Source organism: Ranitomeya imitator, chromosome 2 (assembly GCF_032444005.1).
Source record: "Ranitomeya imitator isolate aRanImi1 chromosome 2, aRanImi1.pri, whole genome shotgun sequence".
Lineage (NCBI taxonomy): Eukaryota > Metazoa > Chordata > Amphibia > Anura > Dendrobatidae > Ranitomeya > Ranitomeya imitator.
In genome coordinates, this window is record NC_091283.1 from 737478148 (window position 1) to 737492034 (window position 13887).

Consider the following 13887-nt stretch of genomic DNA (forward strand, 5'->3'; position numbering starts at 1 on the left):
TAAAGCATTATTGTAAAAAAGAAGAATATGTGGCACTCACCCAGAAAAGCTGCTAAATTAAAGTTCTTTATTCATGCTGCGATAAAACGGAACACTTTTGGAGAGGCGGCTGGGATCGGGAGATGGTGCTAGGAGGAGGAGAGGTGGACGACGATCGTTTGCGCGAAACGATCGTCGTCCACCTCTCCTCCTCCTAGCACCATCTCCCGATCCCAGCCGCCTCTCCAAAAGTGTTCCGTTTTATCGCAGCATGAATAAAGGACTTTAATTTAGCAGCTTTTCTGGGTGAGTGCCACATATTCTTCTTTTTTACTATATGGAATGGACTTGATTTTTCTATGTGGAGCACCGCCGTAGTCTGCTTTATCTGTGCTTGCTACACGAATCCTGCGCAGACATTGTGCTGCTTTGCGTCAAAGATTGGGTGCATTTTGAGCCTGGTGCCGTCTATATTCTTTGTTCTGTCAATTTTATAAAGCATTATTGTAACAAGGTGGTCCAGGGTGGTAGTCCCAGCCAAGTCAACTAAGCCACAGTCAGTAGACACCCCAACACCTTGCCCAGAGATAGACTGGATGAACACAATCTTCAGAAACAACCTGCAGTCCAACAGGGAACAAAATTTAATAACAGAGATTAAATGAAGTACAACACTGGCATCCTGCCCTTTCTCTAGCAATGTCTGCTGCTGTACCAACAACAACCACCGCGACCAGTAGAAGCAGTAGTCCATACACCAGAATCTGGATGCTTGAAGTACCTTCGGGGGGGCCCTTACAAAGTCCTGGGGCCTGTGTTGCGGTCCCTAAGTCCTGGGCAGCAGATTCTATCCCCTCTGTGGGTCTGGCAATGCCTGTGTCAGTGTCCTTTAGTCCTGGGCAACAGATTCTATCCCCTCCAGGGCCCTGGCAATGCCCCGGCTGCGGCTGCACAACTGCCCAGTGCAAACGTGACCAGGCTACTGACCAGGAAGCAGGAGCTTCCTACTCCTTGGGCTGCAAGCCCAGCCTACCATGTTAACTCATTGCTGTCCCTAACTATACATAGGCAGCAATTACATATGAAACACATAGATAATTAAAGGGGAATTTCCATGATAAAATAATGCGAATATAACGCATTACTAATAGACATGGCTTCAACATATTTCACAGTACACAAGAGTAAGTGCAAAGCACATACATTGCCAGACAACAAACATGAGGCATCACTTGACATGCAAAAAAGGGTTGCATGGGTCCCGAGTGGAGGAGGGGCAAACAAGGGTCTCCATCACCTCCTTACAACCCTCTCTCCAAAAACATGGTCGTCCTCGAACATCAGGACCTAAAAGAAACACAGTCCTTAAAACTTACAGTCCATAAAAGAGGCTTTCATAGTGGTCCAGTGGTCCTTTAACACTAGTGAGCCCCATTCACGCTCAGCAATTTCCTCCTCCCTCCTTTCAGTGAACCACGGGCCCTTAAATGTTGGTGGACTGTATTTTAACAGGGGGCTAGTCCACAGGTAAAATGAGGCACAGTCCAGGGACACAGAGTTCAGTTCTGTAGCAGCCCACCCAAAGTCCACCATAGTTATCCCCTGTGGGGTTTTGGCCCCATGATCCAGCAAGGGGAGCACCAACAGGTGCAAACAAACTGGGAAGAGGGGAAAACGAATAACTACGGCCGACATTTTGGGACCACATTTGAGTACCATAGTCCTTCGGCGCCATACTGGGCTCCTTGCCCCTGCAGAGACACAGAACAGTCCCTGGCATTTCCTTTTTGGGTGCACCTGGCACCAAACTCAGTTCCAAGAGGGCCACTTTAGTCCCCACATGGCCGCTGATTCGTGTAATTGGCCGCATTCGGACCTTGCACTATTATTTAGGTGTGGGATGAGGACCCACTGGTGGAGGAGTCCCCACTGTTCCTCTGGCTCCGCACTCCCTCCAACAGTGGTCCCACAGCCCTTGGAGTTTCCGGCTCCGCTGTCACATTGGCAGCCGCCTCACTGCTTTGAGGTGCCACTCCTTCCTGCACCTTCACAGCGACTGTGGCCGTGACTACTGGCCATTCCATGCGCTTAGCCTCCTGCAGTGTGCTTGCCTCCCAGTCAGATGCCATTCTTACGGCTGCCGCATAGGGTCCTCAAGGCCCCTGCTCCTTGATACATGCTACGCGGTCCCCCTTCTGTAGAGGACCATGAAACATGAGAGACCCTGCATTAACTAGACTTTGGCTCCGGTCTTCAGCTCCTGCAGGAAGCTATACCCTCTGCTTCTATTGAGGTACCGGACCATGCCATGTTTCATCCGGCCTGCTGCAGGTCCCCCACTGGGGCATTGCAACTCTTGGACGATGCTGTTACAAAAAAAGAAAGGAATAGGTCATTAGGAGGTGATCACCTGAAGCAGGGAAACAGCATAAAATTATTTGATTTTTATTTAATTTGACACACAAGAAAACATGCACGAAACATTAAAAACACTAAACGTAGTCACACATGTGACATGACATCTATTAACCAGAGGCTCATAATGCCGCCAATCACCTTTAGCTAAACTCCAAAAATGTATATATACTGTGCACAGTGAACTACTGCCTATATAAACAGCATATCAAGAGTGTATGTAACCCATGCACAACATCTATCAATATATATGCTTAGGAAAAAGATTTTTTTTGCAAAAGATTATTACCAATATGTGCCCACTTGTAACTCAATATAGTGAAAACTTTGCTGATAGCAGAAAACAACAGAACAACATAATGTACATGAAATGAGAGCGATATGTGCAAACCAGATGAATTTGAATGTAATCACACTAACAAAAGCAGCTTACCAATGTAAGGTGCAAAAGCGTTAGAGAAATATAAGCTTAAATAGCAGTCACTCATAAATGTAACAAAATCTTAAAAAGAAAAATAGAGAGAGCGAGCAGTATAACATGTCCAAGATGAGCACATAAGGGTTAAAAGCGCAAGCTAAACAGACCACCCATGACCAATAACATGGAATGGCACTGTTAGTTAGAAAGACCTATAAGGAGTAGAGCCGAGGTGGAGTAGAGCCGAGGTGGAACAGATACCCGACGCATGTTGCCACCCTCAATGGCTTCATCTGGGGTACTAACCGCAAGTTATCTGTGTTGCTTTATATATTTCTTAATTATAAATCCATCGCAGCAGCACTGCTTACCAGGGAGACATGGAGAAAGCTGTATTGAGGCTGTCCATAAACTGTGCACAATCTGTGATGACAGCACATGCGCCGACAGCAACACCGCCGGAAGCGCGTCATCACATGCACAGCAAGGTTACCATTGCAACAAGTATGCAAAAGAGCTACGCATGCACTTTGGTTTGAAGTAGCAGCGCAATTATAGGGCAAAACTTCACATCGGCAAAAATGCAGAGCCACAGCGTGCGCGCTGTCCTGCCATATATCGGTGTGTTCACCACTAAAAAGCCCAGTGAACAAACATAGTCACCAAGCTTTTAGTGGCCACATTTGGGCAAAATAGACAAGTCAATGTAAAACAAAGGGCCAATAAAGGGGCATACACACAAAAGTTATAGTAAAGACCACCACTGGATGCAGTCATTCAACAATGTTTAATAACCGCAGGTTAGAATAAATGCGCTATGACACAAAATGGCGACGCATTCCCTCACCAAGGTGACCAGAGGGTTTCATAAACAAACACAGAAATGTAGTGGCAGCTATTGAACAAACAGAACATATAAGGATCAAGAGGAAGGCATAATCAACTCTTGGACGATGTGGCGCTACCGCTGCCTCTTCTCCCGTATCACTCTGTGGATCCAGTGAGCTTCCACAGCCACGGCCACCCGAAGCCTTCTTACACTCTAGCTGCTGGTACCGGCCGGAATGCTTGTGGCTGGCAGGGACGCAGGGGCCGTTGCTAACGGCAACGATGGCAGAGTTGGAAGCCGAGACACCTCCGGTGATGATGGTGGTGCCCCACAGGAGGTAAGGGAAGTGAGAACGACGCATCAATACAGCCGGGCGGAGGCTCCTTACCACCGTGCCCGGTGAGAGTCCGTGGTGCCAGGGATTGCGACCAGCATGATCCCCTGTAAAGCCGCCTCCAGGGTCGTCCGGACATCTCCAGGTTCCCGCCGGTTCATCGCCAACTCCCTGTACTCCTCATACTTCTCGGCCTCCACCGGTTGCTGATGCATCCACCGGGACAAGTAGCCGATGTCGCCACGGAACGCCTTGCTGCTCCGCTGCATGATCCTAGGTAATGATGCCTTGCTTCTATCTAATGGAGTTCTCCAATGCTCATCTCAGAGTTCAAGTTGGCACAAAAAGTAGCTAGCTTCACTGGCACCATGCATTTAAGTTCATGACTATGACTGACTATGGAAGGGATAAGTTTGTCCCTTTGGCTGCCAATTTGTACAGGCACTTTTATTGCTACTATGATTTTACTGGTATATGTTTAAAATTATTATATGAACACGGCTATGTGGGTGGCACAATGTAATGGTTAATCCGAAAGATGGGCAAACTGTTGATTCTACTTTACCAGAAGTAGAATTTTATATAGTGTGCAGGGTCACTGGCGCCATACATGAGAGGAGATATGTGTCGCAAAGGTTGCTTTCCTGCGTGATGTGAAAGTCATAAGTGTTTTCTCCAGCATGATATGTGCTGAGAGCAATCCAGTCGCTATATGGGCCTGAAGTTCATGGTGGGTAGGTCACATATGGGCGGGATGCCTGCCCACCATATCTCCACCTCCAGGGTGTGGCAGGAGGGAGTTAAATGTCCAGCCAGTTTTTTTTCTCTGTCTGTGTTGTGTGGAGGAAGGATGCCTCCAGATCTGCAGCTCCTGCACGTGTTGTCCCAGAGGCACTGGGCAGGACTGTATATGCATTTTTTATTTTCATTTGAGCCAGAAGGGCTGTTTTTCTGTTACCAGTTTGGGGTTTTGGTTTTTGATGCAAGAAACCAACCAAAGACTTTAACCCCACGTGTGTCTGTGTTAACCTTGAGGTGCAGCTAAGTGAGCCGACCTTCCGCAAGTGGTGTTTCGGATGCCGACAATGTTCCAGGACCAAGTGTAGCAGCAGAGGATAAACTGTATGTCCTGGCTGAAGGCGGCTACAGGGATGGAACAGCAGTCAGAAAAAATGGAGCAGCTACTCAAGCACCTGATCCTGAGCCAACAGCAGCAGCATGAGGTATAGAAGGATACTAATAAACGCCTATTAAAGCAAATTCAACAGCAACAAAAGCAGATGGAACTCCTGCTGGGAGTTGTCCACAGCAGAGAAGCCCCCCTCCTTCACATCAAGGAGATGATGCTGGCATCTGGAAAGCAGTAAGATGAGCCATGCAAAAGATGACCCCAGTGGATGATGTGGAGGCATTTTTGACTGTGTTCGAACTGGTGGCAGGGCGTGAGAAGCTACCACTAGCAGTGAGCAGCAGTGAGCAGAGGTACTGGCCCCCTATTTGACTGGTGAGTCCCAGAAGGCCTATTATGATTTGACATTACAGGAGGCCCAGGAATACGCCAAGTTGAAAATGGAGATATTGGCACGCTCAGGTGTCACTATGTCTGGCAGAGACCAAAGGGTTCATCACTGGACGCATTATGGTGATAAACCTCCCCGCTTGCAAATGTTTGTCTTATTGCATTTGGTCCAGAAATAGTTGCAGATGAGATGGTTGAGCGATTGGTTGTGGACAGGTTTATTCACTCCCTCCCCAGACCGGTGTAGACCTGGATTGCCCAGGGAGACCCCTGGAGACCAGATGACTTGGTGCGCCTCGTAGAAAGGTACCAGGTGGTCGAGAGGTCCCTAAGGAAGTGAGCATTGGTACATATCCTTACTGGGGTACCCAGCGGGAGCCCAAGTTCACAAGAAAGGTGTAAGGAGGCTAATGGCCGTGTAATCAATGGGAGGTATGTGTCGCAGAAATGGCTGCTCACCGCGATGGAACCCGGAGTATTTTGCTTTAGTGCACATGAGCACTAAGAAGTCATTTAGTGCTACTGGGTCAACATTGTGGTTAGCTATGAGAGGTGGCCGGGTCTGGCTACCCACATACCTCACCTGTTGTTGTGGTTACAGCCTACATAATGGAGGCTAATGTTTGGCACATGGTTTGTGTCTTGGGAGGTAGAAGGCCTCCTGTGTGTGTGGCTCCAGACCGAGTCTGTGTGCTGGACATTGCCCAGTCTGTGTGCCCACAGGCCTGAGGGACCAGAGAGCCCGGCTAAGGGCACCTTTGTGTTGTTTTGCCTGCTCAGAAGGCCGCTTACAGTTTGTTGTTACTGCTAAGTTTAGGAAGCTAACAAACCCGTATGAACTTTTTAAAGAAGCAAGCCTCCTGTTTTCCTCCTGCTGCACCTAATTGAGTACAAAACCCTTATAGAGGTAACAGAGCCTCCATTGGGGGGGATTCCAAGATCCCGAGGAGCTGCCGAGGGGCTACAAAAGGCTGCAGCTAAAGAACTTATCTGCTGGTGGTTTCACGGTCCTGGACACATAGCGGCCCATTGTCCTCTGTCTTCCAAGCAGATGGATTGTGGTCAAGGCAGGTGCTGCTCATATTATGCCTACCCAGCCTGCATTGTGCACTATCAGCCTGAAGAGGGCCCATAGTTATGTCCTGTGACCATAAACAGAGTATTGGTGTCAAGACTCTTGGACTCTGAGAGTTTGGTGACCCTGATAAGGGCCACGCTTCCCCACCAGTTGATACCAGGGAAACATGTGGGCATCCGCTGTATCACCCAGTTGCCAAAGCATTGTATAAAACAAGCCATGCTACGGAGTTTCATGAGATCAGGGTAGTCAGATACTTACTACACCACATGACAATCGGGCAGCATTTCAGTCTGTTCTGGGATTTGTGGGGAAAGGCAAGGTTGCCCAGTGACTCAGGCAGGAGCCAGCACAACCCTGATCAATCCCTGTCACAGTCAGAGGCGGAGGAGTTCCCTTTGTGTGTCCTAGCTGGCGATGAAGATGAACCGATGATCAGTGAGGCCAAGTTTCTTGAGCTGGGGGAGTCTGGGGAAAATTTCATGACTGCTCAAATGTGAAATCTTACCCTAAAATGGGCCTTTGAACATTTTTCTGTGATTGATGGGGTTGCTCAAGAGGCAGGAGCTGACACCAGGTACCCACATTTTGCAGTCTATTGTAAATTGTTGTATTGAGTGACTGAGAGGAGGTGAAAAAGTGGAGCAGCTGTTGGTTCCAGGGACATACTAGCGCAAAGCTCTAGACATGGCCCATTGGCATCTTTTGGGAGAACATCTGGGGGTGTATAAAACACAGGAGAGAATATGTCAGAGGTTCTATTGGCCAGGATGTTACCGGGAGATCCTGAATTATTGTAGGTCCTGCCCCACCTGCCAGATAACTGCTCCCTCTTCTCACTTCTGAAGTCCTCTAGTCCCGTTATCGATAATAGAGATCCCATTAAAGCAAATTGCCATGGACCTAGTAGGCCCTTTAATTGAGTCTGCACTAGAGCACCAACATATTCTAGTGGTCATGGACTATGCGACCTGGTATCCTGAAGCAGTAGCCCTAAGGAACTCTTCGGATAAGAGTATAGTCCAGGCCTGCCAAAGGACATTTTCACAGACCAGGGAACCCTCTTCATGAGCAAGGTAATAAAAGAACTGTGTAGGGTCCTCCAGATTGCCCAGCGGCAAACCTCAGTGTACGATCCACAGACCGACGGCATAGTAAAACGCTTCAATAAAACCTTGAAAGCCTTGCTCAAAAAGTACATTGAGAAGGATGGTCGAGACTGGAACTGCCTGCTTTCATTTTTGCTCTTCTCCGTCAGGGAAGTTCCCTAGGCCTCTACTGGCTTCTCGCTGTTTGAGCTCCTGTATAGTCGACATCCACGAGGGCTCCTGGACATCGCCAAGGAAACGTGGAAACCTGAGGTCACGCCATACCGCAGCATCATAGAGCATGTCGCCCAGCTGCAGGAGAGAATGGCGAAGGTGATGCCTATCATAAAGAAGCATCTTCTCCAGACACAGGAGGCACATGCAAGGGTGTATAACCGATCATCAAGGCTGAAGCAGTTTCAGCCCAGGGAACACGTGCTAGCGCTTATCCCCACAGTGGAGAGCAAATACCTAGCCAAGTGGCAAGGTCTATATGAGGTGGTGGGAAAAGTGGGCAAAGTTAATTACAAAGTACACCAGTTTGGGCGAAGGAAACCACACCAGGTCTATTTTGTGAACTTGCTCAAACCACATGTAAGTGTGAACCTCAAGCCCTAGAGAATCCTGGAAGCACAGAGAGAGGTGATATCAAATAAGATAAAGAGGATGCTAGTCCTCGGAGTGATAGCTAGTCCTCGGAGTGATAGAAGAGTCAAAAAGTGGATGATGGAGTCCCATCATCCTCGTGCCGAAGGGCGATGGTGAGTGGCGGATTTGTAACGACTACCACAGGCTGAATGAAGTCTCAAGTTTTGATTCTTACAAGATGCCTTGTGTGGACAAACTTATTGAGGGACTTGGACCCGCGAGGTACATTACAACTCTGAACCTGATGAAGGGCTATTGGCAGGTCCCAATGTCCCAGAATGTAAAGGAGAAGACAGCCTTCTTAATGCCTGATGGTTTTTTTTAATACACCAGGATGCCCTTCAGTCTGCAGGGGGCCCCAGCTACCTTCTAGAGGGTGATGGATCGGATCCTGGCTCAGTATAAGAAATGTGCAGAAGCGTACCTAGATGACATTGTGGTCTTTAGTCCTGACGGGGTTATTCATCTGCCAAAGGCACAGTTGGTTCTGGATGTTTGAAGAAGTGCAGGGTTCACCATAAATCCAAAAAAGTGTGCCATAGAGAAGGAAGAAGCCAAGTTGCAAGGCTATGCCATTGGAAGGGGCAAAATTAAACTGCAGATAAATAAGATCGTGGCGATTCAGAAGTGGCTGCAACCGCTTTCCAAGAAGCAAGTGAGGGCATTTCTTGGAATTGAGGGCTATTAACAGCAGTTCATCCCAAGTTTTTCTATAATTGCCGTACCATTGACGGATTTTCTTAATGGTACCAAGTCGACCATAGTTAAATGGACTGCTGACACAGAGATGGTGTTCCAGGAGTTGAAGCAGGCTCTGTGTAAACATACGGTTCTGATCTCACCAGACATCAGAAAGGAGTTTGTGGTATAGACAGATGCCACAGAAGTCAGGTCAGGAGCCGTGCTGTCTAAGGAGTTAAATGGGAAAGAGTATCCCATCCTATATCTGAGCTGGAAGCTCTCATTATGTGAGAAAAATTATGCCATTGTGGAGAAACAATGCCTAGCCATAAAATGGGCAGCAGATACATTGAGGTGTTATCTAAAAGGCTGGAGGTTCAAACTTGTGTCCAATCATGACCCTCTGAGATTGTTAAGGGAGAAACAGGTTTAGAATGCCCTGGTGACTAGGTGATTCTAAGGCCTCAAGGATTTTAGGCTCAATGTAGAATATAGGCCCCCAGGAAGCAACACAGGAATGCAGATGCCCTCACCCAAATTTCATGTTTGGTGTCCGAAGGTGCCAAATCCCCCCCGACTTTTGGCAGGAAGGAAAATATGTGACAGGGCCACTGGTGTCATTCATGAGGGGAGATATGTGTCACAAAGGTTTCTTTCCTGTGTGACGTGAAAGCCATAAGTGTTTTCTCCAGCATGATATGTGCTGAGAGCAATCCAGTCACTATATGGGCCTCACTCTCAAGGCGGGTAGGTCAGAGATGGACAAGACACCTACCCACCATATCTCCACCTCCAGGGTGTGGCTGGAGAGAGTTAAATGTCCAGCAAGTTTTGTTTTCCCTGTCTGTTGTGTGGAGGAAGAATGCCTCCAGACCTGCAGCTCCTGTGAGAGCTGCCATATGTGTTGTCCCAGAGGCAGTGGGCAAGACTGTATGTGAATTTATTTTCATTTGAGCCAGACAGGCTGTTTTTTTCTGTTACCAGTTTGGGTTTTTGGTTTATGATGCATTAAACCATCCAGAGACTTTAAACACACATGTGTGTTGCGAATTCTGTTGTCGAACTCCCTCCTGTGGTCGTGAATGGTACTTCGGCGAGTTCTGTCTATGGGCTCCCTCTGGTGGCTGTGAGTGAAGCTGCTGCTTCTGAGGTTCCTTACACAGGTGACGTGGTTTATCCTTTGGTTGGCTGCTCTATTTAACTCCACTCAGATCGTTACTCCATGCCAGCTGTCAATGTTCCTGCATTGGTTCAGTTCGCTCTTGGATCTTTCTGGTGACCTGTCTTCTCCAGCAGAAGCTAAGTTCCTGATAGTTATTATTTGTTCATTGTTTCCTTGTCCAGCTGGTTATCATGATTTTGTCTTGCTAGCTGGAAGCTCTGGGATGCAGAGTGGCACCTCCGCACCGTGAGTCGGTGCGGAGGTCTTTTTGCACACTCTGTGTGGTCTTTTGTAGTTTTTTGTGCTGACCGCAAAGATACCTTTCCTATCCTCTGTCTGTTTAGTAAGTCTGGCCTCCCTTTGCTGAAACCTGTTTCATTTCTGCGTTTGTGACTTTCATCTTTACTCACAGTCAATATATGTGGGGGGCTGCCTTTTCCTTTGGGGAATTTCTCTGAGGCAAGGTAGGCTTTATTTTCTATCTCTAGGGCTAGCTAACTCTTAGGCTGTGAAGAGGCGTCTAGGGAGAGTCAGGAACGCTCCACAGCTATTTCTAGTTGTTGTGATAGGATTAGGGCCTGCGGTCAGCAGAGCTCCCACATCCCAGAGCTTGTCCTGTGTGAGTTTAACTATCAGGTCGTGCCGGGTGCCCCTAACCACCAGGTCATAACACATGTGCCTGTGACTAACTCGAGGAGCAGCTAAGTGAACCGACCTTCCACAAAAGATATTCACATTTTGTTTTGGAGAATGACCTGGGTGTTTAAGCTGATATATCTCTACCTTCATGATCTAGTATCCTTAATAAGCTTAGTTGTTTTTGCATGCTCAGGCAGTAAGCAGACACTTATTTTTCATCTTAATCTTTAGGAAATAAAATTTTCTTAAAGAAAACTTATCACTTGCGAAACAAACTGAGTTGTACAAGTTGTAAAAATTCATGAGCTCACCTAATTCTGACACTCTTTTCTATTTTGTGCTGGATCACACTAGTTGTTTTTGGAATTCAGTATGTGAAATCTCTGCTTATAGTGCAACTAGGTGTTTCTTCAGAGTCTTCTCTGTGGGCATAGACATTCAATCCTCCCTTTTAGACCCCCCAATCAGAGCTTAGTAGTCTGTCAGTTGCAGATGCTGCTGAGCTGTGATTACCAGTTTCTGGGAGAAAGGGATGACAGCACACGATCCAGAGAAGACGTTGAAGAAACTCACAGTTGGAGAAGGGAAAACTCTGAAGAAACGTGCAGTTGGTCTACAAGCTGAGATGACACATACTGTGCTCCAAAAGCAACATACATGAGCATCTCAAAAAGTTTATTGGTAAATGTCAATATTCAGTCTTCCCACCTTCTAAATCCCAAACACGTGGAAATTTCGCGAGATATAATTATGTGTACTTTAACCTCTCTATTCAGTAAACTAGACTACTATATTTGAAATAGATTTGTGCGTGCATAAAAATAATCTGCTGAGATTTCACTGTGTAAGTTTACCAGTAATAACATTATAGCAGCGAAATCAAGGATCAGAAAAGAAACATTCAGCGTAGTCACAAACTGCAAAGCCTTGGGGTTATTGTAACATAATGTTCATGCTGTTTTATTGAATACCGTTTAAATGAGCATTAATCCCTCATAATCAGCTTTCACAGCAATTTTAAAGTCTCGATGAAGTAGATGTAGTGCTACAGAATAGCCTCTATCAGTCCATCACTTTGTGCCTGTACATGCCCATAATAAGATTCTGTCCAGAATGTCACAAATCCATTAATGCTCTTGGGTACTAAAGAGAAAATGTCTGCTTACTTATAAAAGCCATTTAGCTACGTCTTTTGCCAAATCTAAAATATGATAACATTTTTATTCTACTGTGCAGTTTTAAAAGGATCTATCGGCTATGAGAAAACCATGGAAAGTGGCAGTAGATGAAATTACAGAACTTTTCACAAATGCATGTCATTAGCAAATCAGAAGATTTCTCTCAGTATTACAGGGTCACAAGTTTTACTTTCGTTCTACTGTATGAAAGTGATCATAGACTGATAAGATTCTCCTCACTGGGAGTTACCAACTGTGAGGATTGAAGTTGATTTTGCACAGCATCTGGCAAAGGAGAGTCTTGTGCTCAGAACTGTAAGAATTCTGTATGTTTTGTTATGACCATAGAATGTACTCAGAGAATTGATTCACCAAAAGAAAATGATAAACATTGTGAATTAATTTCCAAACACAACCCATCGAGTAGTACATCAGCAAAATGAAAATGTGGTGAAATGTTTCCTCACCTAACCAGGAGCATGATATTTACTACATACCGATGTTATAACTGTATACGCACACTCCAATGGGTTAAATGCAAACCAGGAGAGCTAAACGCCTGAATCCAACAGGTCCCTGTTCAGACTAGGAAAGTCCCTAATCTGCACGATTTCTTTGTATATTATGCAGCCTAGAGAAATAAAATGGATACATCCGTAAGGGATTTGCAAGGGGTTAGTATTATATAGGTGCTTGTGATTGGTTAATATGAGTCTTTGACTACATACATGCAGACAGTCAGCCACAACACACTGATAAGAGGCTGTTACTGCATTGAACTCACCCTGCTGCTTCCTAGTATGCAAGAATCCATTTAACTTCTCTTCTTTCATAGACACATCCAGAATTCAGTTATCAGCTCCATAGATCTCCCTTGTGTTTCTATGCTGTACTTTTGCAGTCTTCCCTACACATTGCTATGCCCCAGTTCAGAAACAGGAAGCCTCACACAGTTGTCAAAATAGTAAAACAGTGAAGAGCCCTTTTCAGTGGAATTCAGTCTCTCTCAAGAACCTTACAGCACTGATTTTTTTATTTTTTTTATCTTACTTATGTATATTTGAGAAAGGTTTTAGATTTTGGTCTCTATTGACTTTAATGTTTAGCAATAGGTGATATGTTCTCTTTAAAGAGCACATATACACATGCAGTGAACTTCACACTAATTATAGCACTGATTAAAAATGTATCATACTTTATTGCAGAAATGTATCAGAAGAGTAGCAATAACTACTAGATCTCATACGCATTTCCTGGACCAGGGTTTTGCTCTTTCTAGATCGAAAAGATACTTTATTTCCAAAAATGAATGAGTACCTCCAGGAAAAGCCTCTGACCAGCTATTTGAAGAGTTTTTTTAAAAAAAATTTTATTTCATAAATCAATAGTACATATGAAAATAACGAACTTTGTAATATATCTTATCAAAGAAATCTGTTGTTGACTCCCTTTGGTTTTTAGTTTTTATTCACAATTCTTGGGTAAAATTTGTATTCAATAAAGAGAGATTTTCCCTCTACTGAAATAGATGATAGTTGGTGCTTTTAAAATTCTATTGAGAGGAGAGGAGATGCAAGGAGCTGGAGGAAGATACAGACATCCTGCTGCAAGTTCTCCTTAAATGAAAATTATAATTTTCTATTAAACACCAACTATAATCTCCTTCCTTAATTAATTGAAAATGTATCTTTGTTGTGTACAGATTTTACCTGTGAATTAAGAATTTTGAGAGTGAATGATCAGTCCAGGAGGAGAAAGAAGCAGATTTCCATTATAGTATATATTGCAAACTTTTTCATTTTTATTTGTACTGCTAAGTTATATAAAAAAAACTGAACCTGGCTGGCCAGCCACTGCTTTCATGAGCCTTCTCACTCACTTTGCAACTTGTACCTTATCCGCAAGTATATTTTTACCAA

At 45.3% G+C, this 13887-nt stretch overlaps 1 protein-coding gene across 1 annotated transcript in view; it reads left to right on the forward strand.

Annotated features, from left to right (window-relative positions):
- The window catches only part of CDH23 (cadherin related 23), a 1839731-nt gene that overhangs the window by 774398 nt on the left and 1051446 nt on the right, over positions 1-13887 (forward strand). The gene's annotated exons all lie outside the window — the stretch shown is intronic.